We start from the raw sequence: 25,109 nt of genomic DNA, 5'->3' as shown, positions 1-25,109 counted from the left end.
AAACATAAGCTGTTAAGTGGAGAAAAAGCCAATTTGTTTGATAATATATATTACCTAGTTTCTTATATTCGCCTGTACTATTGATGTAAGCAAAGTTGGTTGAAAGTACAGTTCCCATTTATGTCACTTTACTGAGTGGTAAAATGTTGCCCATGCCGTAGGGTTGTATGCAGTCTTTAAAATCTGGAAGAGAAAAAGCCTATTCCTGCTACGTGAAATGCCAAAGAAAAGTGGTTTGAGTGACAGAAATTCCTTGGGAGTCTTGCCACTAAGCTTGAGTGTGTTAGCCAAGCATTTGCTGCCATATTTGAAAAAGGTTGGAGATGCTGGGGATTGAACCCAGGCCCTCATACATGCGAAGCATGCGCTCTACCACTGAGCTACATCCCCAAAAGTCTGCTAGCAGAGTAGAGTAGAGAAGAGCAGAGCGCACACAAGTACTGATTTGACACTGCGACTTCAGGAACAAGATAATTGTTCGAAAAAAGACGCGACAGTAGGAATCGTATTCCTTGCACATGAATGCAAGGCATGGAGATGCCGGGGATTGAACCCGGGGCCTCACACATGCAAAGCATGCGCTCTACCACTGAGCTACATCCCCAATTTAGGAGTGAGCTTAGGTTTCCTGGACTTCATTCCTCAACGCACAGACCAAAGGAGCCGAAGTGTGGAGTAAATTCTAGAGCAATAGTAATCAGTGTAGATGTGAATCCAGCTCTGAGTTACGGTCAAAGACTTGCGATTAAGCTCAGCACAATGTTTCCGTGGGTCTTTCTGCCTGTTTTCTCACATTGCTCCTCACTCTTCCTCCTCCTTCCCATCGCCAGAAAGTATAGAAGGCTTTGTAAAGGAACACCACGGTGTGTTGGTGGGACGTTTTCTTTTCGATCACAATGGAATTGAGCTTTTTTTTCAGAGTGGATGGTGAATCCAGAAGGCAGGGGTTGAGAAAACATAAGCTGTTAAGTGGAGAAAAAGCCAATTTGTTTGATAATATATATTACCTAGTTTCTTATATTCACCTGTACTATTGATGTAAGCAAAGTTGGTTGAAAGTACATTTCCCATTTATGTCACTTTACTGAGTGGTAAAATGTTGCCCATGCCGTAGGGTTGTATGCAGTCTTTAAAATCTGGAAGAGAAAAAGCCTATTCCTGCTACGTGAAATGCCAAAGAAAAGCGGTTTGAGTGACAGAAATTCCTTGGGAGTCTTGCCACTAAGCTTGAGTGTGTTAGCCAAGCATTTGCTGCCATATTTGAAAAAGGTTGGAGATGCTGGGGATTGAACCCAGGACCTCATACATGCGAAGCATGTGCTCTACCACTGAGCTACATCCCCAAAAGTCTGTGAGCAGAGTAGAGTAGAGCAGAGCGCACACAAGTACTGATTTGACACTGCGACTTCAGGAACAAGATAATTGTTCGAAAAAAGATGCGACAGTAGGAATCGTATTCCTTGCACATGAATGCAAGGCATGGAGATGCCGGGGATTGAACCCGGGGCCTCACACATGCAAAGCGTGCGCTCTACCACTGAGCTACATCCCCAATTTAGGAGTGAGTTTAGGTTTCCTGGACTTCATTCCTCAACGCACAGACCAAAGGAGCCGAAGTGTGGAGTAAATTCTAGAGCAATAGTAATCAGTGTAGATGTGAATCCAGCTCTGAGTTACGGTCAAAGACTTGCGATTAAGCTCAGCACAATGTTTCCGTGGGTCTTTCTGCCTGTTTTCTCACATTGCTCCTCACTCTTCCTCCTCCTTCCCATCGCCAGAAAGTATAGAAGGCTTTGTAAAGGAACACCACGGTGTGTTGGTGGGACGTTTTCTTTTCGATCACAATGGAATTGAGCTTTTTTTTCAGAGTGGATGGTGAATCCAGAAGGCAGGGGTTGAGAAAACATAAGCTGTTAAGTGGAGAAAAAGCCAATTTGTTTGATAATATATATTACCTAGTTTCTTATATTCGCCTGTACTATTGATGTAAGCAAAGTTGGTTGAAAGTACAGTTCCCATTTATGTCACTTTACTGAGTGGTAAAATGTTGCCCATGCCGTAGGGTTGTATGCAGTCTTTAAAATCTGGAAGAGAAAAAGCTTATTCCTGCTACGTGAAATGCCAAAGAAAAGCGGTTTGAGTGACAGAAATTCCTTGGGAGTCTTGCCACTAAGCTTGAGTGTGTTAGCCAAGCATTTGCTGCCATATTTGAAAAAGGTTGGAGATGCTGGGGATTGAGCCCAGGCCCTCATACATGCGAAGCATGCGCTCTACCACTGAGCTACATCCCCAAAAGTCTGTTAGCAGAGAAGAGCAGAGCGCACACAAGTACTGATTTGACACTGCGACTTCAGGAACAAGATAATTGTTCGAAAAAAGATGCGACAGTAGGAAGCGTATTCCTTGCACATGAATGCAAGGCATGGAGATGCCGGGGATTGAACCCGGGGCCTCACACATGCAAAGCATGCGCTTTACCACTGAGCTACATCCCCAATTTAGGAGTGAGCTTAGGTTTCCTGGACTTCATTCCTCAACGCACAGACCAAAGGAGCCGAAGTGTGGAGTAAATTCTAGAGCAATAGTAATCAGTGTAGATGTGAATCCAGCTCTGAGTTACGGTCAAAGACTTGCGATTAAGCTCAGCACAATGTTTCCGTGGGTCTTTCTGCCTGTTTTCTCACATTGCTCCTCACTCTTCCTCCTCCTTCCCATCGCCAGAAAGTATAGAAGGCTTTGTAAAGGAACACCACGGTGTGTTGGTGGGACGTTTTCTTTTCGATCACAATGGAATTGAGCTTTTTTTTCAGAGTGGATGGTGAATCCAGAAGGCAGGGGTTGAGAAATGATGATGTGTTCGCTACTTAGTATTTGTCGTTCTGAGACATTGTGCTTTCTCCAAATTGTGGTCATCTACCACCTACGTTCTCTAATTACCATGTTTTGTTATCTATTCTTCCTGCCGGTATGTGTGATTCTGCTTTTCAGCTTTTCCAAATTCTAATATTCATTGCCTCTGTTCGTTATTTCTGGAATGTGTGATTCTGTTGATTGCAGGACTTAATTGTTTACTCTGTCTACAATATCCTCCATCTGGCTCATCTTTGATTAGTTGTTCAAAATGAGGACAGGTCTCCTCCCTCTGTTTCACACCTGGATGCATTTGTATGTAAATATATAGTGAGTAACATGTCTGCATAGACTTTAGTCTGCTCATGCATCATCCAAGTGCAGAATTTAAGTGTACTGCAATGAATTATACCAGAATTGAACCAGAAGGGAACTGAAGGTAACTAAATACATTGTAACAGCAAGCAATGTTTCTGTTTGTTTCCACTCACACCCACATAGCCCTTCACTTTCTAATAACCCCCCTACTTGCTGCACCAAGCATTGAACTGGTTATCACTCCCACTATCCTTCCCATCCACCTTTCCTCCTCCTCAGATCTGTTCCTCAGCATAAAATTCTGTGTCTTCAAACACAGACATTCACCTCATGCCCTTTCTCTCTCACACCTAACACTTTTTCTGCTCATCCTCACTGCTGGTGATATCTCGCCAAATGCTGGTTCTCCTCACTACATCCCCACAGTCCCTTCTACCTCTCATCCACAATTTATCATCAATTTTCTAAACTTTCTAAACTTGGACCCATTAACCCAGCCCCCTCATCCACAGTCCCTTTAACAGGAGATCTATGGAACGCTCGCTTTTTTTGCAACACCAAAACCTGGCTCACCCACTGTGACACAGCCTCTCCAGCTACACTTTCTTATGGTGGATTACATCTTTCTCATTACCCGCACCAGCAAAAATCATGGTGGAATTGGTTTTCTCCTGTCAGATAACTGCTCCTTCACCCCAATTCCACTGACACCCTCCGTTACTCTCTCTTCTTTTGTGGTGCACTCTGTGTGCATCTACTTCCCCTCTAACTTCCAATTGCCTGTCATTTACCTCCCACTAAGGCCAGCCACAATTTTTTTGACCACTTCACCACCTGTCTACTTCCTTTCCTTTCCGCTGTCATCCCCACTGTCATCATGCGTGAATTCAACATCCCCATTGACACTTCCCACTCAGCTGTCTCTAAGCTTCTAACTCTCATTTCCTCCTTCGACTTCGCTCAATGGTCTTCTGCAGCCACTCACAAAGAGGGTCACACACTGGACCTCATGTTCACCCGCCTCTGTTCCCTATGTAACCTCTCTAACTCACCTCTACCTCTCTCTGACCACAACGTATTCACATTGTCTTCCATTTCCTCGCCATGTGCACAATCTCCCCTCCAGAAACTTGCACACCCTCACAGAAATCTCAAATACCTTGATTTACACTCACTTTCTGTGTCCCTTCCCCCTCTGAAAGACATACACGATGCAGATGCTGCTGCCGCTTTGTATAGTGCCACTACAGCTACAGTTCTTGAAACAATTGCCCCCTCACACATATCAAAGCTCACACAATCAACAGGCAACCTTGGCACACCAACTTGACTAAAGAAATGAGGCGGGTTTCCAGGGTTGCTGAGCGGAGATGGAAAAGATCCCACTACAATGAGCACTTCATCACATGCAAACAGTTCCTCATCACTTTCAAGTCCACACTCACTGCAACAAAACAAACCTACTTCTCATCTGTCATATCTCCCTGTCTCACAACACTAATCAGCTATTTAACACTTTCAATTCTTTCCTCTATCCCTCAAGACCTCCTCCCTCTCCTCCCAGCTGAAGACTGTGCCTCATTCTTCAAGCAGAAGATTGACTACACCAGAAAATACTTTGCCCTACAGTTTCCACAGCCCCTCCTAATAACTACTCATCCTTCCTGCTGCAAAACTATCTTCTCCACCATTACAGAAGATCAAATTTCAGCTCTACTCTCCAGATCACATCTCACCACTTGTGCACTTTACCCGATCCCATCCCACCTCATCCCAAGTTTCACCAAAGTCTTCATCCCAACCCTAACCCATTTCTTCAACCTATCACTAACAACTGGTGCCTTACCCTCATGCTTCAAACATTCCTCGATCACACCCATCGTCAAAAAGTCATCACTTGACCATCCTCTGTGTCTAGCTATCGCCCCATATCACTTCTCCCCTATGCCTCAAAACTACTGGAACAACACATCTTGAACTTTCCTCCAAACTCTTCTCCTGCTCCCTCTTTGACCACTTACAAACTGTCTTCCAACTGCATCATTCCACTGAAACTACCTTAACTAATGTCACCAATACCCTACTAAATGGCAAATCCAAGCAACGCTATTCTGTCCTATTCCTAGTGGACCTGTCCTCTGCCTTCGACACAGTGGACCATTCACTCTTACTACAGATTCTCTCATCCCTTGGCCCTATCTTGGATTTCTTCATACCTAACAGACAGGACATTCAGCATCTCCCACTCACACACCAACTCTTAATCTTGCCGTTATCCGTCAGTGTCCCCCAAGGTTCAGTTCTAGGATCCCAGCTCTTCTCTATCTACAGATTCAGCCTGGGACAGCTCATAGAGTCTCACGGCTTTCAATATCATCTCTATGCTGATGACACACAGATCTACCTTTCTGGACCCGAGATCACCTCCTTACTAACCAGAATCCCACAATGTCTGTCCTCTATTTCATTCTCCTTCTCTGCTCAATTTCCAAAACATAACATGGACAAAACAGAATGTGTCATCTTTCCCCACTCAACCCCCCCCCCCCACCACCAGACATATCCATCAAAGTCAATGGCTGCTCACTCTCCCCAGTCCCACAAGCTCGCTGCCTCTGGGTAACCCTTGACTTTAATCTATCCTTCAAACCTCATATAAAAGCACTTTCCACTTTCTGCCTACTGCAACTAAAAAATATTTCCCTGGTCCGTACACTCCTGTGACCTCCCTTCTAACACTTTCGCACCCCTCCAGTCTATCCTCAACTCTGCTGCCTGACCAATCCACTTGTCCCCCCACTATTTCCCAGCCTCTCCTCTCTGTCAGTCCCTTCACTGGCTCCCCATTTCCAAGAGACTCCAGTACAAAACCCTAATCATGGCATACAAAGCCATCCACAACCTGCCTCCTCTATACATCTGTGACCTAGTCTCCCCATATTTACCTGCATGCTACCTCCGAGCCTCACAAAGATCTCCTTCTCTACTCCCCTCTTATCTCATCTTCCCACAATCGCATACAAGATTTCTCCCATGCATCCCCCCTACTCTGGAACTCTCTACCCCAACATATCAGACTCTCGCCTACGTGGAAATCTTGAAAAGGAACCTGAAGACCTACCTCTTCCGACAAGCCTACAACCTGCAGTAACCCTCCTTCCAGTATACCGCTGCATGATCACTTCTACCCTCACCTACTGTATCTTCACCCAACCCTTGTAGACTGTGAGCCCTTACAGGCAGGGTCCTCTCTCCTCCTGTACCAGCCGGTAACTTGTATTGTTCAGGATTAGTGTACTTGTTTTTTATTATGTATACCCTTTTCACATGTTATGCGCCTTGGAATAAATGGTGCTATTATAATAAATAATAATAATAAAATTAAATTGTAAAATCCAAATACGTGAACGGAAAGAGCCATGCTGATACACTCTTAGGTATTACAGCAGATCTCTGTTTTACAAAACAGGAGATGCTCATAGAATAACCAAAATAGTGTCAATATAGATAAATTCCCTGTCTCTGTCAGTTACTCCTGCTGCGCCATCCGCCTGCACTACAAGTCCCAGCATCACCACCATCAAACTCCACACTGCCTCGGGGGCCTGCTCCACCTGTGGGGAGCAGAAACATCCCAGCTGCCATCCCATCACCCCCCGGAGGTCTGCAGCAGCGCTGGTAATCCTTACCAGGTACCACAGGTGGCGTCACAAACTATTTATTTTATTTTTCCTATCCAAGTTACAATCCCCTGTTTGGTTGACCGCCCTGGGCCACGGACCGGGCCAGCCACCGTGATATCCCCCACCAGCATCCATAGGCCCGGCTGCCGAGTATCCCACAGCCCTGGGGGCACGTCACATTCTCCTCACCTAATAGAAGAAGATGGTCTTCCTACACTACTTTACCAGATTCTCCAGTTTGGCCTGTCTATGACACCCTCAGATGGACACACACACACAAGCCTCAACAAACAAGGAAACTATATGGATGACACATCCATGTGCTGGTCAGAGTCAGCATCTAACAATTGGTCATAGCGGATATAATTTTTCCAGTCCACATTTTTATTCACTGTAACAATGGGGAATAGTGATTCAAACCCTGCTGCTACTTTATCTCTGGCTTTGAACTCATCTGGTACTCCTCTTGGGACTCCAATAGCATTGATGTACATGTGACGGTCGAAAGAAATAGGGATGCTGGTGTCCGCTTGTGTCTTTGATTTTCCATCACAGAGCTTGTCTGTATTTAGAGCCACAATTTGGAATGGCATCAGGAATTTAACAATAGCAAATGTACCCTTACCTGGCAGTAATGGATAAAAGTCACCATTTCCACACATCCAACACAAGTCAGCCCTAGCTACCATCTGATTCAGGAGGGCATGGCCTCGTACCAAGTTAGTGGTGGTGGTAGGACTGCAGTATGTGGAATCTAAGTGCTTTAGGTCAATGGTACCCGTTATATTCTGCAAAGATGTGTAATTCCCGGGATGGGGGATAACTCCATTGGCCTTTATGTTTTGGTGTTTACACTCTAAAGTGTTTTCTCCCTTTATATCAGAAAATAGATGAATTAATCGTGAAAAAGCTATGGGGTTTGTCTGGTTGCTTATAGGGAAGGGTACCATGCTTAGATGAGGTCTTTCTAGGGCGCAGACTATACATTTACTCTTATTCATAGCGAGTTTCATTCTAACCAATAATTGGTCTCTGAGTATCCTGTTTGCACAGATAGTTTGCCATCATAGGTTAGGGGCATTAGGAATGAAACTTTGGAAGTATTGGGTTGTGGGGTCGCAGTTTCATTTAGAATTGGTCGGACCCTGATATGCTTAAGATAAAAGTGTCCTAAGTGGTCAGTGTCTCCCCGGATATTTATGCCCATCACATATGGGTCTGCGTCCGTAGCAGAGGAGTTCTCTATCGTTAAGTATAGGGGAAGACAGTTGCCAGATTTACAAGTTAAACAGGGCCCTACTGTACAGCGTTTGGACATGTATTCTGGTTGTAACAAAGTCATTCTAATAAGGAGGTACCTACCCTTGCTGTCTGTCTTTTCTCTCGGGCTACGAAAGGTTTGTAGGCCCAGTTATCCCTAGTGTTCCACCCCATCATACTCCAGGACTCACAATCAGACCCATAGCCAGTGTTGGCAGTTGTGATGGATATATACTTTTGGGTGAGTCTATAGGTGTCCCCATGCTGGCACTAGGGCAGGAGACTATGTTACACAGGTCAAATTTGTAACTGACTACAAGGTCTGAGATATTAAACCAGAAAGTGGTAACTAGCTCCCCATTCTTTCTCTCTTGGGACATAGCCCTCGATAAGCCCCCATTTATCAAGGCAAAAGGATAAGGCACAGGGTGTGCGTCCACATCATTCGGTGGCTTTCCTGGTCTCAGTTGTCTTCTTGCAGTGTGAGGCGTGGATACAGTTGGGCTTTTCCTCAAGCTTTACAGCAGTCTTAGTTGTAAGCAGAATTTGGAAGGAACCATCAAATCGAGGCTCAAGGGCTCTTCTGACATGTCTTTTGACCACCACCCAGTCTGTAGGTTGCAGGGGGTGGCTCCTTTCCACAGAATCTGGATCTGGAAGAGAAGAGTAACCTTGAGAGTATATGTTAGACAAGAGTTTTGTGAGCGTAATATAAGAAGACAGCTTATAATGTTGCATCTGAAGCTGCTATGGAAAATACAACCCTAGCCTAGCGGCTAACCCAAATAACACCTTGGCTGAGGCCTGTCTTTTTGCTGTGAGTAAACTAAATCCATCTAGTTCAACCCATAGCCTAACATGTTGATCCAGAGGAAGGCAAAAAAAAACATGTGGCAATCACTAAGCTCCACATTGGGGAAAAAAATTCCTTCCCGACTCCATACGACAATCAGACTAGTTCCCTGGATCAACGCCCTATCAAGGAATCTAGTATATATAACCTGTAATATTATACTTTTCAAGAAAGGCATCCATGCCCTTCTTAAATTTTAATAGTGAATCACTCATTACAACATCATGCAGCAGAGCGTTCCACAGTCTCACTGCTCTTACAGTAAAGAATCCGCGTCTGTGATTATGATTAAACCTTCTTTCCTCCAGACGTAGAAGATGCCCCCTTGTCCCCGTCTCTGGCCTCAGAGTGAAAAGATCAGTAGACAGGTCTTTGTACTGTCCCCTCATATACTTGTACATAGTAATAAGATCACCCCTAAGCCTTCGTTTTTCCACAGTAAATAACCCCAAGTGTAATAACCTGTCTTGGTATTGCAGACTCCCCAGTCCTCTAATAACCTTGGTCGCTCTTCTCTGCACCTTCTCTAGTTCAGCTATGTCTTTCTTATACACCGGAGACCAGAACTGTACACAGTATTCTCAGTGTGGTCGCACTAATGACTTATATAGAGGTAAAATTATGTTCTCCTCATGAGCATCTATGCCTCTTTTAATGCATCCCATTATTTTATTTGCCTTTGCAGCAGCTGCCTGACACTGGCCACTAAACGCGAGCTTGTCGTCCACCAATACACCCAGGTCTTTTTCAGTTACAGTTTTGTCCAGTGTTTTACAATTAAGCATATAATTATACATTTTATTTCCTCTGCCCAAGTGCATTACCTTACATTTATCCCCATTAAAGCTCATTTGCCATTTATCAGCCCAAGCTTCTAGTTTACATAGATCCTCCTGTAATATAGAATTGTCCTCCTCTGTATTGATTACCCTGCAGAGTTTAGTGTCATCTGCAAATATTGAAATATTACTCTGTATGTCCCCTACATGGTCATTAATAAATATGTTAAAAAGAAGGGGGCCCAATACTGACCCCTCTGGTACCCCACTGTTAACTGAGACCCAGTCTGAGTGTTTTCCATTAATAACCACCCTTTGTTTCCTATCACTGAGCCAATTCTTAACCCACATACAGTGGTGGCCAAAAGTATTGGCACCCCTGCAATTCTGTCAGATAATACTCAGTTTCTTCCTGAAAATGTTTGCAATCACAAATTCTTTGGTATTATTATCTTCATTTAATTTGTCTTCAATGAAAAAACACAAAAAGAATTGTCCTAAAGCCAAATTGGATATAATTCCACACCAAACCTAAAAAAGGGGGGGTGCAAAAGTATTGGCACTGTTTGAAAAATCATGTGATGCTTCTCTAATTCATGTAATTAACAGCACCTGTAACTTACCTGTGGCACCTAAAAGGTGTTGGCAATAAATAAATCACACTTGCAGCCAGTTAACATGGATTAAAGTTGACTCAACCTCTGTCCTGTGTCCTTGTGTGTACCACATTGAGCATGGAGAAAATAAAGAAGACCAAAGAACTGTCTGAGGACTTGAGAAACCTATTTGTGAGGAAGCATGAGCAATCTCAAGGCTACAAGTCCATCTCCAAAGACCTGAATGATCCTGTGTCTTCCGTGCACAGTGTCATCAAGAAGTTTAAAGCCCATGGCACTGTGGCTAACCTGCCTAGATGTGGATGGAAAAGAAAAATTGACGAGAGATTTCAACGCAAGATTGTGCGGATGGTGGATAAAGAACCTCGACTAACATCCAAACAAGTTCAAGCTGCCCTGCAGTCCGAGGGTACAACAGTGTCAACCCATACTATCCGTCGGCATTTGAATGAAAAGGGACTGTATGGTAGGATACCCAGGAAGACTCCACTTCTTACCCCGAGACATAAAAAAGCCAGGCTGGAATTTGCCAAAACTTACCTGAGAAAGCCTAAAACGTTTTGGAAGAATGTTCTCTGGTCAGATGAGACTAAAGTAGAGCTTTTTGGGAAAAAGCATCAACATAGAGTGTACAGGAAAAAAAGAGGCATTCAAAGAAAAGAAGACGGTCCCTACAGTCAAACATGGCGGAGGTTCCCTGATGTTTTGGGGTTGCTTTGCTGCCTCTGGCACTGGACTGCTTGACCGTGTGCATGGCATTATGAAGTCTGAAGACTACTAACAAATTTTGCAGCATAATGTAGGGCCCAGTGTGAGAAAGCTGGGTCTCCCTCAGAGGTCATGGATCTTCCAGCAGGACAATGACCCAAAACACACTTCCAAAAGCACTATAAAATGGTTTGAGAGAAAGCACTGGAGACTTCTAAGGTGGCCAGCAATGAGTCCAGACCTGAATCCCATAGAACACCTGTGGAGAGATCTCAAAATGGCAGTTTGGAGAAGGCACCCTTCAAATATCAGGGACCTGGAGCAGTTTGCCAAAGAAGAATGGTCTACAATTCCAGCAGAGCATTGTAAGAAACTCATTGATGGTTACCGGAAGCGGCTAAAGGTTGTGCAACCAAGTATTAGGCTGAGGGTGACAATACTTTTGTCTGGCCCATTTTTGGAGTTTTGTGTGAAATGATCACTGATTTGATTTTTGCTTCATTCTCTTTTGTGTTTTTTCCTTGCAAGCAAATTAAATGAAGATAATAATACCAAAGAATTTCTGATTGCAATCATTTTCAGGAAGAAACTGAGTATTATCTGACAGAATTGCATGGGTGCCAATACTTTTGCCCACCACTGTACATATATTTTCCCCTATCTCCATTGTTCTCATTTTATGTATCAACCTTTTGTGTGGAGCCGTATCAAAAGCTTTTGAAAAGTCCATATACACAACATCCACTGCATTTCCTTGGTCCAGTCAGGAACTTGCCTCCTCATAAAAACTGATCAGATTAGTTTGACAGGATCGGTCCCTCATAAACCCATGTTGATATTGGGTCATGAGGTTATTCTTCCTCAGATACTCTAGTATAGCATCTCTTAGGAAACCCACAGTAGAGGTTAAGCTTACTGGCCTATAATTTCCAAGTTCAGTTTTTGTCCCCTTTTTGAATATTGGCACCACATTTGCCAGACGCCAGTCCTGTGGTACAGATCCTGTTGTTATGGAATCTTTAAAGATTAAAAATAATGGTCTATCAATGACGTTGCTTAATTCCTGCAGTACTCGCACATGTATCCCATCCGGGCCCGGGGATTTGTCAACTTTAGTGATTTTTAGACACCGCCGTACTTCCTGCTGGGTTAAGCAAGTGACATTTAATGGAGAATTTTTGTTATCATTAATCATGTTTTCTGTCATGCGATTTTCTTGTGTAAGTACAGTTGAAAAAAAGTCTTTTAGCATATTGGCTTTTTCCTCATCCTCATCCACCATTTCACCCAGACTATATTTAAGGGGGTCAACACTATCATTTTTTAGATTTTTTACTATTTATGTAGTTAAAGAATATTTTGGGGTTATTTTTACTTTCTCTGGCAATGATTCTCTCTGCCTCAATCTTTGCTGCCTTGATTTGGTTTTTACAGAATTTATTTAATTTTCTATATTTATTTAATGCCTCATCACTACCTACTTGCTTTAGTTCTCTAAATGCTTTCTTTCTGTCACTAATTGCTCCCTTTACAGCTCTATTTAGCCATTGTGGTTTCCTCCTATTTCTAGCATGTTTATTCCCATAGGGTATATATTGTGCACAGGTCCTATTCAGGATGCTAATAAATGTCTCTTATTTGCTTTGTGTAGCTTTATGTCTCAGGATATCGTCCAAGTTTATTGCACTAAGATCATCTCTCAACCGTTGGAAATTTGCCTTCCTGAAGTTTAGTGTCCTTGTAACCCCTCTACTACACATCTTATTAAAGGTTACATGAAAACGTATTATTTTGTGATCACTATTACCCAAGTGACCCCCAACTCGTATATTTGATATGCGGTCTGGCCTATTGGTTAATATTAGGTCTAGCATTGCCCCCCTTCTTGTTGGGTCCTGAACCAGTTGTGAAAGGTAATTGTCTCTCATAGTTGTCAAAAACCTATTACCTTTGCTTGAACTACAGGTTTCTGTCACCCAATGTATTTCAGGGTAGTTGAAGTCCCCCATAATAATGACTTTTCCTTAAGTCGCTGCTTCATCTATTTGCTTTATGAGGATATTCTCTGCTGCTTCCATTATTTTTGGAGACTTATAACAAACCCCTATCAGTAATTTATTATTTTCCCCCCTCCCCTTATCTCCACCCACAGGGACTCTACATTTACATTAGATTCACATATGTCCTCCCGCAAGATGGGTTTTAAGGATGATTTTACATATAAACACCCCCCCCCCCCTTCGCTTGTTTGTACTGTCATTTCTGAACAGACTATAGCCCTGTAAATTAACTACCCAGTCGTGGCTCTCGTCCAGCCACGTCTCAGATATCCCCACCATGTCATAATTATTTTCCAACAAAATTACTTCTAATTCCTCCATTTTGTTGGTGAGGCTTCTGGCATTAGTGTACATGCATTTTATGTATCTCTCTGTACCTCTATTCCTTCTTACTTTATTGACTGTTCTAACCCCACCCCCAATTTCTTTATTTGTGCCCAGGTCACTATCTGCACTATCTTCCCCACCTATAAAATGAATACCCTCCCCCCCAATCCCTAGTTTAAACACTCCTCCAAACTTCTAGCCATTTTCTCCCCCAGCACAGCTGCACCCTCCCCATTGAGGTGCAGCCGGCCCCTAGCGTAGAGTCTGTAGCCAAACTGAGAAGTCGGCCCAGTTCTCCAGGAACCCAAATGCCTCCTTCCTACACCAGTTCTTGAGCCACTTATTTATCTCTCTAATCTCCCGCTGCCTCTCTGGCGTGGCACGTGGTACCGGTAGTATTTCAGAGAAAACCACCTTGGAGGTCCTTGCTTTCAGCTTGCAGCCTAATTCCCTGAAATCATCTTTAAGGACTTTCCATCTATCTCTAACTTTGTCATTTGTGCCAATGTGCACCATGACCGCTGGGTCCTCACCAGCCCCTCCCAGTAATCTGTCAACCCAATCAGCGATGTGCCGGACTCGAGCGCCAGGTAGGCAGCACACTGTTCGACAATCCTTGTCTTTGTGACAGATTGCCCTATCTGTTCCCCTAATAATTGAGTCCCCCACTACCAGCACCTGCCTGGCCTGCCCTGCTCTCCTATTTCCCTCCTTAGTGGAGCTGACACGCCTACGGCTTTCAGGGGACATGCCTTGCTGCAGCAGAGCTACCCCTGTACCGTCACCCCCCTCATCTGCCAACTCTGCAAACTTATTGGGGTGTGCCAGATCAGGACTAGCCTCCCTGGCACTCTTCCCTCTACCCCCCCTTCTAACTGTCACCCAGCTAGCTTCCTCACTGTCCTGCAGCTCCCTACTACCACCCTCCCCCACATCTACCCCAGTGAGCAGCTGCTCAGCGAGCAGCAGACTCCTTGCCATATTGTCAATGGATCTCAGTGTTGCCAGCTGCTCATTTAGATCCAGTACCTGGGCTTCCAAACGCACAACGTACACACATCTCGAGGCAGCAGTATGCAACCCCGACCGGCTGTTCAAGGATTGCATACATGTGGCAAGATGTACACTGGATAGCATTGCCAATAACGGAGCTCATTTCCTAATGGGGATTACACTAGACAGAAATGTTAAGTAAAAAGAAATGTAAAGAGTTAACAAAATACAGACAGCAATTCAGTCCAAATTCCTCCCTTCCAAACTCCCTGAATCCAAAGTCATTGAAAAATAAGTCACACACTTACTTTCGTTTGCACTTACACTCCGGTCACACTCAGCTCGTTCACACTCGCTAAGGAGGAAGATTTAAAGAGGTTTTTTTTTTTTTTTTCCCTTTTGCAGCAATGCACCCTACAGCTCAAATGCACTTCCAAAGGACTGGATGCCCCAACCAGCTGCCCCTTATAAAGCCTTAATTATGACCCCTCCCCCTTAATTAACCCCTTGTGAGTATAGCTACACCTCAGGATTTTAGTGCAGTGTAGTTAACCCTTAAATACACAGGTAGTAAACTAAGAAACTGTAAAACTGTAGTGAGAAAATAGGTTTTAAAAAGCCCAATAAAACTAAACAGGTAGAAAAGCACTCAGCAGTTCACAATTCAGCAACTCACTGCAATTCACACAGGTATTTTCTGCAGGATTCCCAAATACCTGGAAAACAAGTCACACACTTACTTTCGTTTGCACTTACGCTCCGGTCACACTCAGCTCGTTCACACTCGCTAAGGAGGAAGATTTAAAGAGTTTTTTCTTATTTTTTTTATACCTGATTGAGAAGAGAGCAAGAGGCAAGCATTTATGGTCTGGCTTTCTGGATTGTCAGTTTCAGGGTCCCATTCAGGCTCTCTATTCTACTGCTACTTTGTGGATGGTACAAAGAATGAGAGGCGGACATTTTTTTCTGCATCCCTTCTCCATTTAAGTGGGTACCTCTGTCACCCTCTATGCTCTCGGGCACCTCGTATCTTCAGACGACTTCTGAGATTAGTGTCTTCGCTGTAGCCTTGGCGGTGGCATTACCCCCAGGGTACTCTTCTGGCCATCCTTAGAAGAGATCAACACACATAAGTACATACTCGTAGGATTGCACCTTGGGAAGTTGAATGTAGTCTATCAGAAGGCACTGTAATGGTTCAGGGGCCTCGATGTGTGCCTCATAGGTGTCTTGGTGGTGTGTCCCACATTGTTGAGCGCACATGTGAGACAGGCTTGAACGTGTTTGGCTGCAGTGACACTGAACTCAGAAGCATAACAATAGCATTGGATGAGGTCCAACATGGAAATCTTAGATTGATGGATACTGCTGTGGGTGGCTTGAGCCATCATGGAATACAGAACCCGGGGAAGATAAACTTGGTTCCCCACGAGCCACAGTCCTTCTGATGACTGCACAGCTCCCTTCTCTTGCCATCTGTCAAATTCTTCAGCGCGAACCTGTTGTTATAGCTTCTGGAGAAGGTTATAGGTCACAGGTGGGTCCGCAGTGGGGGCCACCTGTGTGACTGCCACCTCGGCAGGGTTGCCTCTTGGTTAGTAAGCTGCAGATTTTACAGCCTGGTCTGCAAGGTGGTTGCCTTTAGTTGTGGTTGAGTTGTCCTTTGCATGGCCTTTGACTTTCACTATGGCAACTTTCTCCGGTAAAAGAAGGGCCTCCATAAGGCATTGGATGGATTTATGATTCTTGATAAGCTTGCCTGCCGCTGTGAGGAAATATCGATCTTTCCATATAAGTCCATACCCATGAGATATGCCAAAGGCATAGCGGCTGTCTGTGTAAATGGCGGCAGTTTGGTCTTTATCATATCTGCAGGCTTCTTTTATGGCACAGAGTTCAGTTTCTGGGTGGATATGTGTGGGGGCAACAGTTCTGCTTTTATGGTTTCACGGAGGGAAACAACAGCATATCCAGTGTAGAACCGGCCATACATGCCATACAGCGACAGGCCACAGGTAGCCATCTAAACACAGCGGAAGGCCTCACGGTGCCATCTATAGACAGCGGGAGGCCGCACGTAGCCATCTATACCCAGCGGGAGGACGCACGATGCCATCTATACACAGCGGGAGGCCACACGGTGCCATCTATAGACAGCGGGAGGCCGCACGTAGCCATCTATACCCAGCGGGAGGCCGCACGATGCCATCTATACACAGCGGGAGGCCACACGGTGCCATCTATAGACAGCGGGAGGCCGCACGTAGCCATCTATACACAGCGGAAGGCCACAGGTAGCCATCTAAACACAGCGGAAGGCCGCACGGTGCCATCTATAGACAGCGGGAGGCCGCACGTAGCCATCTATACCCAGCGGGAGGCCGCACGATGCCATCTATACACAGCGGGAGGCCACACGGTGCCATCTATAGACAGCGGGAGGCCGCACGTAGCCATCTATACACAGCGGAAGGCCACAGGTAGCCATCTAAACACAGCGGAAGGCCGCACGGTGCCATCTATAGACAGCGGGAGGCCGCACGTAGCCATCTATACACAGCGGGAGGCCCCACGTAGCCATCTATACACAGCAGGGGGCTGCACGTAGCCATCTATACACAGCAGGAGGCCGCACGTAGCCATCTATACACAGCGGGAGGCCGCACGTAGCCATCTATACACAGCGGGAGGCCGCACGATGCCATCTATACACAGCGGGAGGCCCCACGTAGCCATCTATACACAGCAGGGGGCTGCACGTAGCCATCTATACACAGCAGGAGGCCGCACGTAGCCATCTATACACAGCGGGAGGCCGCACGTAGCCATCTATACATTGCAGGAGGCCGCACAATGCCATCTATACACAGCTGGAGGCCGCACAATGCCATCTAAACACAGCAGGAGGCCGCATGAAGCCATCTATACACAGCGGGAGGGCGCACGGCGCCATCTATACACAGCGGGAGGCTGCACGGCGCCATCTATACACAGCGGGAGGCCGCATGGTGCCATCTATACACAGCGGGAGGCCGTTCGGCGCCATCTATACACAGCAGGGGGCCGCACGTAGCCATCTATACACAGCAGGAGGCCGCACGGTGCCATCTATACACAGCGGGGGGCCACACGTAGCCATCCATACACAGCGGGAGGCCGCACGCAGCCATCTATACACAGCGGGAGGCTGCATGTAGCCATCTATACACAGCGGGAGGCCGCACGTAGCCATCTATACACAGCGGATGGCCGCACATAGCCATCTATACACAGCAGGAGGCTGCACGTAGCCATCTATACATAGCAGGAGGCCGCACGTAGCCATCTATACACAGCAGGATTCCACACGTAACCATCTATACACAGCAGGAGTCCGCACGTAGCCATCTATACACAGCAGGAGAGCGCACGGCGCCATCTATACACAGCGGGAGGCCGCACGGTGCCATCTATACACAGCAGGAAGCTGCACGGTGCCATCTATACACAGCAGGAGGCCGCACGGCGCCATCTATACACAGCGGGAGGCCGCACGTAGCAATCTATACACAGGGGAAGGCCGCACGGTGCCATCTATACACAGCGGGAGGCCGCACGGTGCCATCTATACACAGCAGGAAGCTGCACGGTGCCATCTATACACAGCAGGAGGCCGCACGGCGCCATCTATACACAGCAGGAGGCCGCATGGCGCCATCTATACACAGCTGGGGGCCGCACGTAGCCATCTATACACAGCAGGATTCCACACGTAACCATCTATACACAGCAGGAGTCCGCACATAGCCATCTATACACAGCAGGAGGCCGCACGGCGCCATCTATACACAGCAGGAGGCCGCACGGTGCCATCTATACACAGCGGGAGGCCGCACGAAGCCATCTATACACAGCAGGAGGCCGAACGGTGCCCCCCCACAGACAGCGGGAGGCCACACGGCGCCCCCCCCAGAGACAGCGGGAGGCCACACGCAGTCACGCACACACACAAAAACATATACAGACATATACATACATACACACATAAACACATTTGAAACACAAAAATACAAATAAACAGACATCACACAATGATGTCTGCACACAAACACTCACACTCACAAACACTCACACACACACACACACACACTCACTCACTCACCATCCCATGGCTCCCGTCGTCCAGCTCCTCTCCGGTGGTAAGTAGCAGTGCAGGGCGCGCACTGCGTGACGTCACTCTAGCTGTGACGCGGCCGGGCCAGCACACAGGGAAGTTAACAGGTGCAGTGCTGGCCCGGCCGAAGAAGAAGCAGCGGCCGTGCGCAGCTGCTGGGGGAGCGGTCTGGGGGCCGATATACGCCGCGGCTCTGCACATATTATAATGAGGGCAATCTGGCCATGGACCCCACGGAGCCCCGGGCCCCCCGGAGCCCCGTGCGGTAGCCCAGATTGACCTCATTATAATCCGTCTATGTGTCCTAGTGAGTCATGGAAGGCAGCAAAAGACTGACATATAACTGCTGCATCCATTTGGGTTTTGTCAGGGGAGGAACTGGAAGGCAGGACAGCGCCTGAAGGGGAGTTGGTCCCATACAGTGCAGGCACGATGTTCATTGGGGGCATGGCGGAGACTTGTGGGGGCATAGCACTTGTGGCACTGGCCAGGGGGGCCACACTGGCTGGAGCGAGCTCTGGGGGCTAATGCATGTGACTCGCCCCCTGAGCCGTGGGGCACTCGGATCCGGGCAGTAGGGGAACGATGGGGGTAGTAGTGGCGACCCGGTTCCGTGGTTCAGGGTGGTCAGACCAGTGGCAGTCTTTTAGATGTTTTAGATAATGTCCGACTACGCCACCCGTGGATTGCGGTTATTAGGAACCGCCGCTGCAGGGCAGACCGCTGGGGCCGATGGTGGGTGCAGCTGGGATGGTGCGACTCCCCACGGGAAGAGTGCGGCCCCAGGGCAGTGTAGTGGATGGTGGGAGTGATGGTGGTGAGAGTCCCAATACAGGTAGTGCTGGAGGTGCGAAGGAGCACACAGACAACAAGTTACAGTCCAGGGTCTTTACTCACAGTTCATGTGCTCCGGGTCACTTCGGCACCGGTAGTGACCGCCCGAGCCGTGCTGCGTCCACCAGGTGTGGGGCTCGGTCAACTCCCAGGCAGTTCAGAAGTATGGCTCAGGACCCCCTTTAGTCCTTTCTCTGACCTGCCTCACCAGTGACCCACTTTTGTCCAGCTGCCGCGAACTTGTGCGGGTAAACGTGGGCCCCGTCCTCCGCTGTCCTATATGGTGCCTTCCTAGCAGGTTTGATGAGGTGTCGCACCAATAAATGATCACGACGACCGGTCTTTGGCTGAGGGTAGTTTCTCCTCCACCAACTTGGGATCCTGTACCCTTAATCTGCCTGACCCCTCACCCTGGATTCTTGTGGGTTCTTAGGGTCCCTTCCACCTTCTTGTTCCTGAGCCCTTCTGTTTCTCTGTCTCTTCTTCCCCTTTTCTGTTCCTTTCTCTTGGAGCTGGGATGAGACGCAATTGTGGCACCCCAGGGGTCTGGTTTTCCACAGTAATGTAATGTTATGTCTGAGAGCAGGTGGGAGGTCCTTTGGTCAGGGATCCTGTGCATGCCACACCTCCTGCCCAGTCTTGGGAGGGGAAGAACTTCCCCTGTATAAACCCGGGGCTGAGGCAGGGTGAGTCAGACAAGTGGAGTAGAGACAAGAAGCAGCATAGGAAACAGCAGAGTCACAAGGAGTCAGGGGCTGGCAGCTGCAGAGCTCGCCCTGACTAAGAAGACTTCTTTCCGGACCCGGAGTCCGAGGCTGTGGGGACTAATTCCTACCCAGCAGCAGAATCCGTCAGGCAGGGGATTTCAGGTCCTCTGGCCCAGAAGCCCGAAGGCACGGTCACACGCGTGGGACCAGCACCGCCATCGTGGAGCGGAAGCCATTAGAAGGCCCCGAGTCACCGGCCATACGGGTGAGCACCACACGGTACACTCAGGGACGTGGGCTACTTACATCAGCTTCTAGCAAGGTAGCCAGAAGAGTACAGTCAGTTTGGGAGGCCTACAACTGCGCCTGGCCAGGGGAGATCCCATCTGCTCAAGGACTGACCAGGCCCCGTTCGCTAGCAAGTACTCCGGGAGGGTCTATCGTTGTTACCAGTAAAGACCCTGAACTACACCGTACCGTCTCTGAGTGGTTCCTGCTACCCCCATCATCCACGTCGGCTGCCCTGAGGCCATACCCCTCCCGTTGGGGGTTATACTATCACGCTGCATAATCCTACCATCGGCCTCAGCGGTCTGCCACGCAGCAGCAGCTCCCTGGCTGCACTCAACGGGTGGCGTAGTCATCAACTATTTACTACTAATAGACTGCCGTCCAGTTTGACTCCCTGGGCACGGACCGGGTCACCGCCACGAGACTACAACCCTCCACGAATCCGGCTCCGGGTAAGTTCCCGCGTGCGCACCGCAGTGCGACACAGGCCCAGGGGCGCGTCAACTTTGGCGTAGTCGGCAGGATTTCGTGCCCGCAACCACCGGGTACTGCGTGCCTGAAAAGCAAAGACTGTTCAAACTTACCAGTGGTGAAGATTCCCGCTATCCGTGGAGGTTTCCCGCCATCCGGCGCCATCTTCTACCTTCTTCCCGCCATCCGCGAAGTTTTCCCGCCATCCGGCGCCATCTTCGACCTTCTTCCCGCCATCCGTGGAGTTTTCCCGCCATTGGACGCCATCTTGAGGACGCCGCGCGGGAAGAAGAGGGGCGTGGACTCCGAAAGCGCGCGAGAACTGAAGCCCCGCCTCACGTCCGGACGTTGCGTAAGGTCCTGGAAGGAGCCCAGCAGACGCCGACGTCACCGGAGCGCGACGGAAGGTCCTCAACCCTGACGATCCACTGCGGAGCCGCGGCCTACGGAACAGGATCATCGCAAGGTAGGCCACGGTCCACTAGGGGGGAGGAAGATGTCGGATACGGAGGAGAGCTTCACTGCCTCAACCCCCGCCAGCGCCACCGCTGCTGCAGTTATGCCCTTCACCATGCCCTATATCCCGGGAGCAGCTTGGCTACCCCAGTACTCAGGGGAGTCACATACCCTGCATGACTTTAGAGAAAAGCTGGATAGCCTCTTCCAGGTGTACCCCCTCACAGAAGAGCAAAAAGTGAGCATCCTGGTGGCCCAACTAACCGGGGCAGCCAAAAGGGAAGTAAAATCCTGGCCACCTGGGAGGAAGACTGTCGCAGGGATACTAACCCGGCTGAGGGACACCTTTGATAGTCGCACCTCAGCCGAGATTAAGCTTAGATTCTACGGGTGCAAGCAGCGAGCGCATGAGAGTATAAGGGACTATGCACTAAACCTACAAGAGGCCCTGAGGGCCATTAAGCAGACCGACCCTGATGGGGTGGGAAACGAGGACAGGCTGTTGACTGAACAATTTATAGAGGGTTTATATTGCAATGCCCACCGAACCCAGTTGCGGGCAATGGCCTTACAGGATCCCCATCTGGACTTTGCACAGTTCAAGGACAGAGCCATCCGGGTGCTCCGAGAACCGGCACCAGGTGGCGTTGTGACCCACAGACGCCCCACTACCACTTACTACCAGGAGGCGGCGCCCTTGTCAGCAGGGCCTGTGGGAGCTGATGCGCAGGCTCTGGACAATGACCCGGCTCCAGACCTACACCATCAGGTCCAAGAGCTAGCTAAGAGCGTTGCTGCGCTAACCCGAACTGTGCAGTCTTTACAGGTTTCCACCCCAGGGAAGATCCAGCTGGCATCCGGACCGGAGGACATCCCGTGGCGTCGACCAAGGAGGACCCCACCGGCCAGAGGAAGACCCAGTGACCGATACAGTGAGGACGGTCGACCCATCTGCCGCCGCTGCAATCAACCCGGACATATGGCAAGGTACTGTTCTTTAAACGGGCACAACCTGGGGTAGAGGGCCAACCCCCAGGAAAAAGATCACCAGGCCCATCGAACTGGCGCGACAGATATGTGGGAGGACGTCCAGTCTTGCCTGTGGTACTGGATGGCATTCCCATGAGTGCCCTACTGGACACCGGGTCACAGGTCACCACCATCCCGTACGTGCTCTTCAAGCAGTACTGGAATGACTCGGATATTACCCGCTACCCCGACGACGACTTGAGTATCATCGCCAGCAATGGTCAGCCCGTGCCACAGATCGGATTTAAAGAGGTGACCATCAAAATTGGTAGAGTCGAACTGGCCGCACAGGGACTGATCATTGTAGATATTGATAAACATGAGAGTCACCCAAAAATAACTCTAGGAACTAATGTAATTGAAAATTGTCTTGCAGAGGTGATTTTCCTTTTACAGCAGGTTGCCAAGAATGCCAGCTCCGGCGAGCAGCGGGTGCTCCAGAAAGAGATCTGGGCACTGATGCAACGGCAACAAGTGGAACTCTCCGGCGGTGAGATTGGTAGCGTAAGAATGTGTGACCCTTTTCCTATTGCCATGCCCCCAAAAAGTGAAATGATGATTTGGTGCCGGGCAGCTATTGGTCTGAGAGGTAGAGATTACCAGGCAATGGTAGAACCAGTTTACTCAGACAGTAGGCCCACCATTTTGACAGCACGGGGGGTCGTCAATGTACGCCATGGGAGGGTGCCCGTTCGCATAATAAATATCGGGGAGAGGGAAGTGTACCTGCCCCGGTATGCCACGCTAGCCAAATTATATATCACTAATCAAAATTCTATACAATCTGTGGAACCCTTGCCTCCATCTCACCCGGAGGAAGGTAACGGCTCTAAGAAAGACATGGAGGACTGGTGTCAGCAACTACATCTGGGTACTGACTCCACTCCCTCACATCAGAAACAAGGAGTCTATCGGGTGGTTCAAGAGTATGAGAGAGTGTTTAGTAAACACCCGTTAGACTTCGGGCGAGTCAAGGGGGTAGAACATCGCATCCCCACGGGAGATCATCCTCCCATAAAAGAGAGGTATCGACCCGTACCCCCTGCACATTACCAACACGCCAAGGGGATGCTTAGAGACATGAAGGAGGCTGGGGTAATCCGGGATAGCTGTAGCCCCTGGGCAGCCCCGCTAGTTTTAGTCAAAAAGAAAGACAACACCATGAGGATGTGTGTAGATTACCGGAAAATCAACCGTATCACACACAAGGATGCGTACCCCTTACCAAGGATAGAGGAGTCATTGGCTGCTTTAAGATCTGCTAACTTCTTCTCTACCTTGGATCTCACTAGCGGGTACTGGCAGGTTCCTGTAGCAGAGGCGGACCGGGAGAAGACCGCATTCACCACCCCGATGGGACTTAGTGAGTTCACCTGCATGCCGTTCGGACTCTGCAACGCCCCAGGAACCTTCCAACGATTAATGGAGTGCTGTCTGGGCCACAGAAACTTCGAGACGGTCCTGTTGTACCTGGACGATGTCATCGTATACTCCAAAACTTATGAGGACCACCTGAAACACCTGGCGGAGGTGTTCGGAGCTCTGGCGGGTTACGGCCTAAAGGTGAAACCCTCCAAGTGTCACCTCCTGAAACCAAAGGTGCAGTACCTGGGACACGTGGTGAGCGCTGACGGAGTGGCTCCCGACCCCGATAAGATCACCGCAATTAAGGGATGGCCAAGCCCCTCCAGCGTAAAAGAAGTGCGGCAGTTCCTCGGGTTGGTAGGCTACTACCGAAGGTTTATTCCCGGTTTCACCAAAAAGGCAGCGCCTATGCAGGACCTCCTGATAGGCCAGTCCCGGAAGGCCAAGAACCAGAAGCCGCCCTTCAAATGGGAAGAGCTGGAAGAAGAGTCCTTCCGCCAGCTGAAGATGGCCCTCACGGGGGACGAAATCCTGGCGTACCCGGATTATAGCCAGCCCTTTATCCTCTACACCGACGCCAGTAACATCGGGCTAGGAGCCGTACTGTCCCAGATCCAGCAGGGGAAGGAACGAGTAATCGCCTACGCCAGCCGAAAACTGCGACCCACCGAAAGGAACCCCGAGAATTACAGCTCATTTAAGTTAGAGTTCCTGGCCGTAGTATGGGCAATCACTGAGCGCTTTAAGCATTACCTCGCTTCTTCCCGGTTCACCGTGTACACGGATAACAACCCGCTGACACACCTGGACACGGCAAGACTCGGTGCCCTGGAGCAGAGGTGGATGGCCCGTCTGTCCAACTACGAGTTCACAATTAAATACCGGGCAGGACGCTCCAATACCAACGCGGACGCCCTGTCCAGGATGCCCAACCTGCCGGACGGAGGAGAAGATCCGGAGGGACTGGAAGAAGTTGAACTCCCTGCGTTCCACCGTCATGGGACTATTCAGTATTCCCACCGGGTAAGGAGTAAGCAGGCTGCTACGTTGAACCCCTTACCCCACTACAACTGGGCGGAAACGCAAGACAGCGACCCTGCCGTCCGACTGGTGAAGGAGATGCTGACTCGGCCGGAGGCTCGACTTGAACCAGACGCTCCGGAGGAAGCCAAACAACTATGGGCAGAGAAGAGTCGACTGTTCCTTTACAAAGGGAAGTTGTGCCGCAGAATGGTTAACTCCCGGACGCATGAATTACTCTGGCAAGTAGTGGTGCCACGAAGAGACGCAGCCATGGTGATGGAGGCATACCACGACGGAGCTGGACACTTTGGGTGGAAAAAGCTGGAGTTCCT

General features: G+C 48.6%; 6 non-coding genes across 6 annotated transcripts; all 6 read right to left on the bottom strand.

Annotated features, from left to right (window-relative positions):
- Positions 1–318: 318 nt before the first annotated feature.
- On the bottom strand, positions 319–390 carry TRNAA-CGC (transfer RNA alanine (anticodon CGC)). The gene has a single exon. It is a non-coding gene; the product is annotated as a tRNA-Ala (tRNA).
- Positions 391–532: 142 nt separating this feature from the next.
- TRNAA-UGC (transfer RNA alanine (anticodon UGC)) lies at positions 533–604 on the bottom strand. The gene has a single exon. It is a non-coding gene; the product is annotated as a tRNA-Ala (tRNA).
- Positions 605–1,271: 667 nt separating this feature from the next.
- TRNAA-CGC (transfer RNA alanine (anticodon CGC)) lies at positions 1,272–1,343 on the bottom strand. Its single transcript has one exon. It is a non-coding gene; the product is annotated as a tRNA-Ala (tRNA).
- A 137-nt stretch (positions 1,344–1,480) lies between these two features.
- Positions 1,481–1,552, bottom strand: TRNAA-UGC (transfer RNA alanine (anticodon UGC)). Its single transcript has one exon. It is a non-coding gene; the product is annotated as a tRNA-Ala (tRNA).
- A 667-nt stretch (positions 1,553–2,219) lies between these two features.
- TRNAA-CGC (transfer RNA alanine (anticodon CGC)) lies at positions 2,220–2,291 on the bottom strand. The gene has a single exon. It is a non-coding gene; the product is annotated as a tRNA-Ala (tRNA).
- Positions 2,292–2,423: 132 nt separating this feature from the next.
- On the bottom strand, positions 2,424–2,495 carry TRNAA-UGC (transfer RNA alanine (anticodon UGC)). Its single transcript has one exon. It is a non-coding gene; the product is annotated as a tRNA-Ala (tRNA).
- Positions 2,496–25,109: the final 22,614 nt, after the last annotated feature.

This window comes from Phyllobates terribilis, unplaced genomic scaffold (genome assembly GCF_046119375.1).
Source record: "Phyllobates terribilis strain yellow unplaced genomic scaffold, ASM4611937v1 Scaffold_1__5_contigs__length_1240528914, whole genome shotgun sequence".
Lineage (NCBI taxonomy): Eukaryota > Metazoa > Chordata > Amphibia > Anura > Dendrobatidae > Phyllobates > Phyllobates terribilis.
Note: the sequence above shows the minus strand (reverse complement) of the source record. Positions and strands in the feature narration are given on the sequence as shown.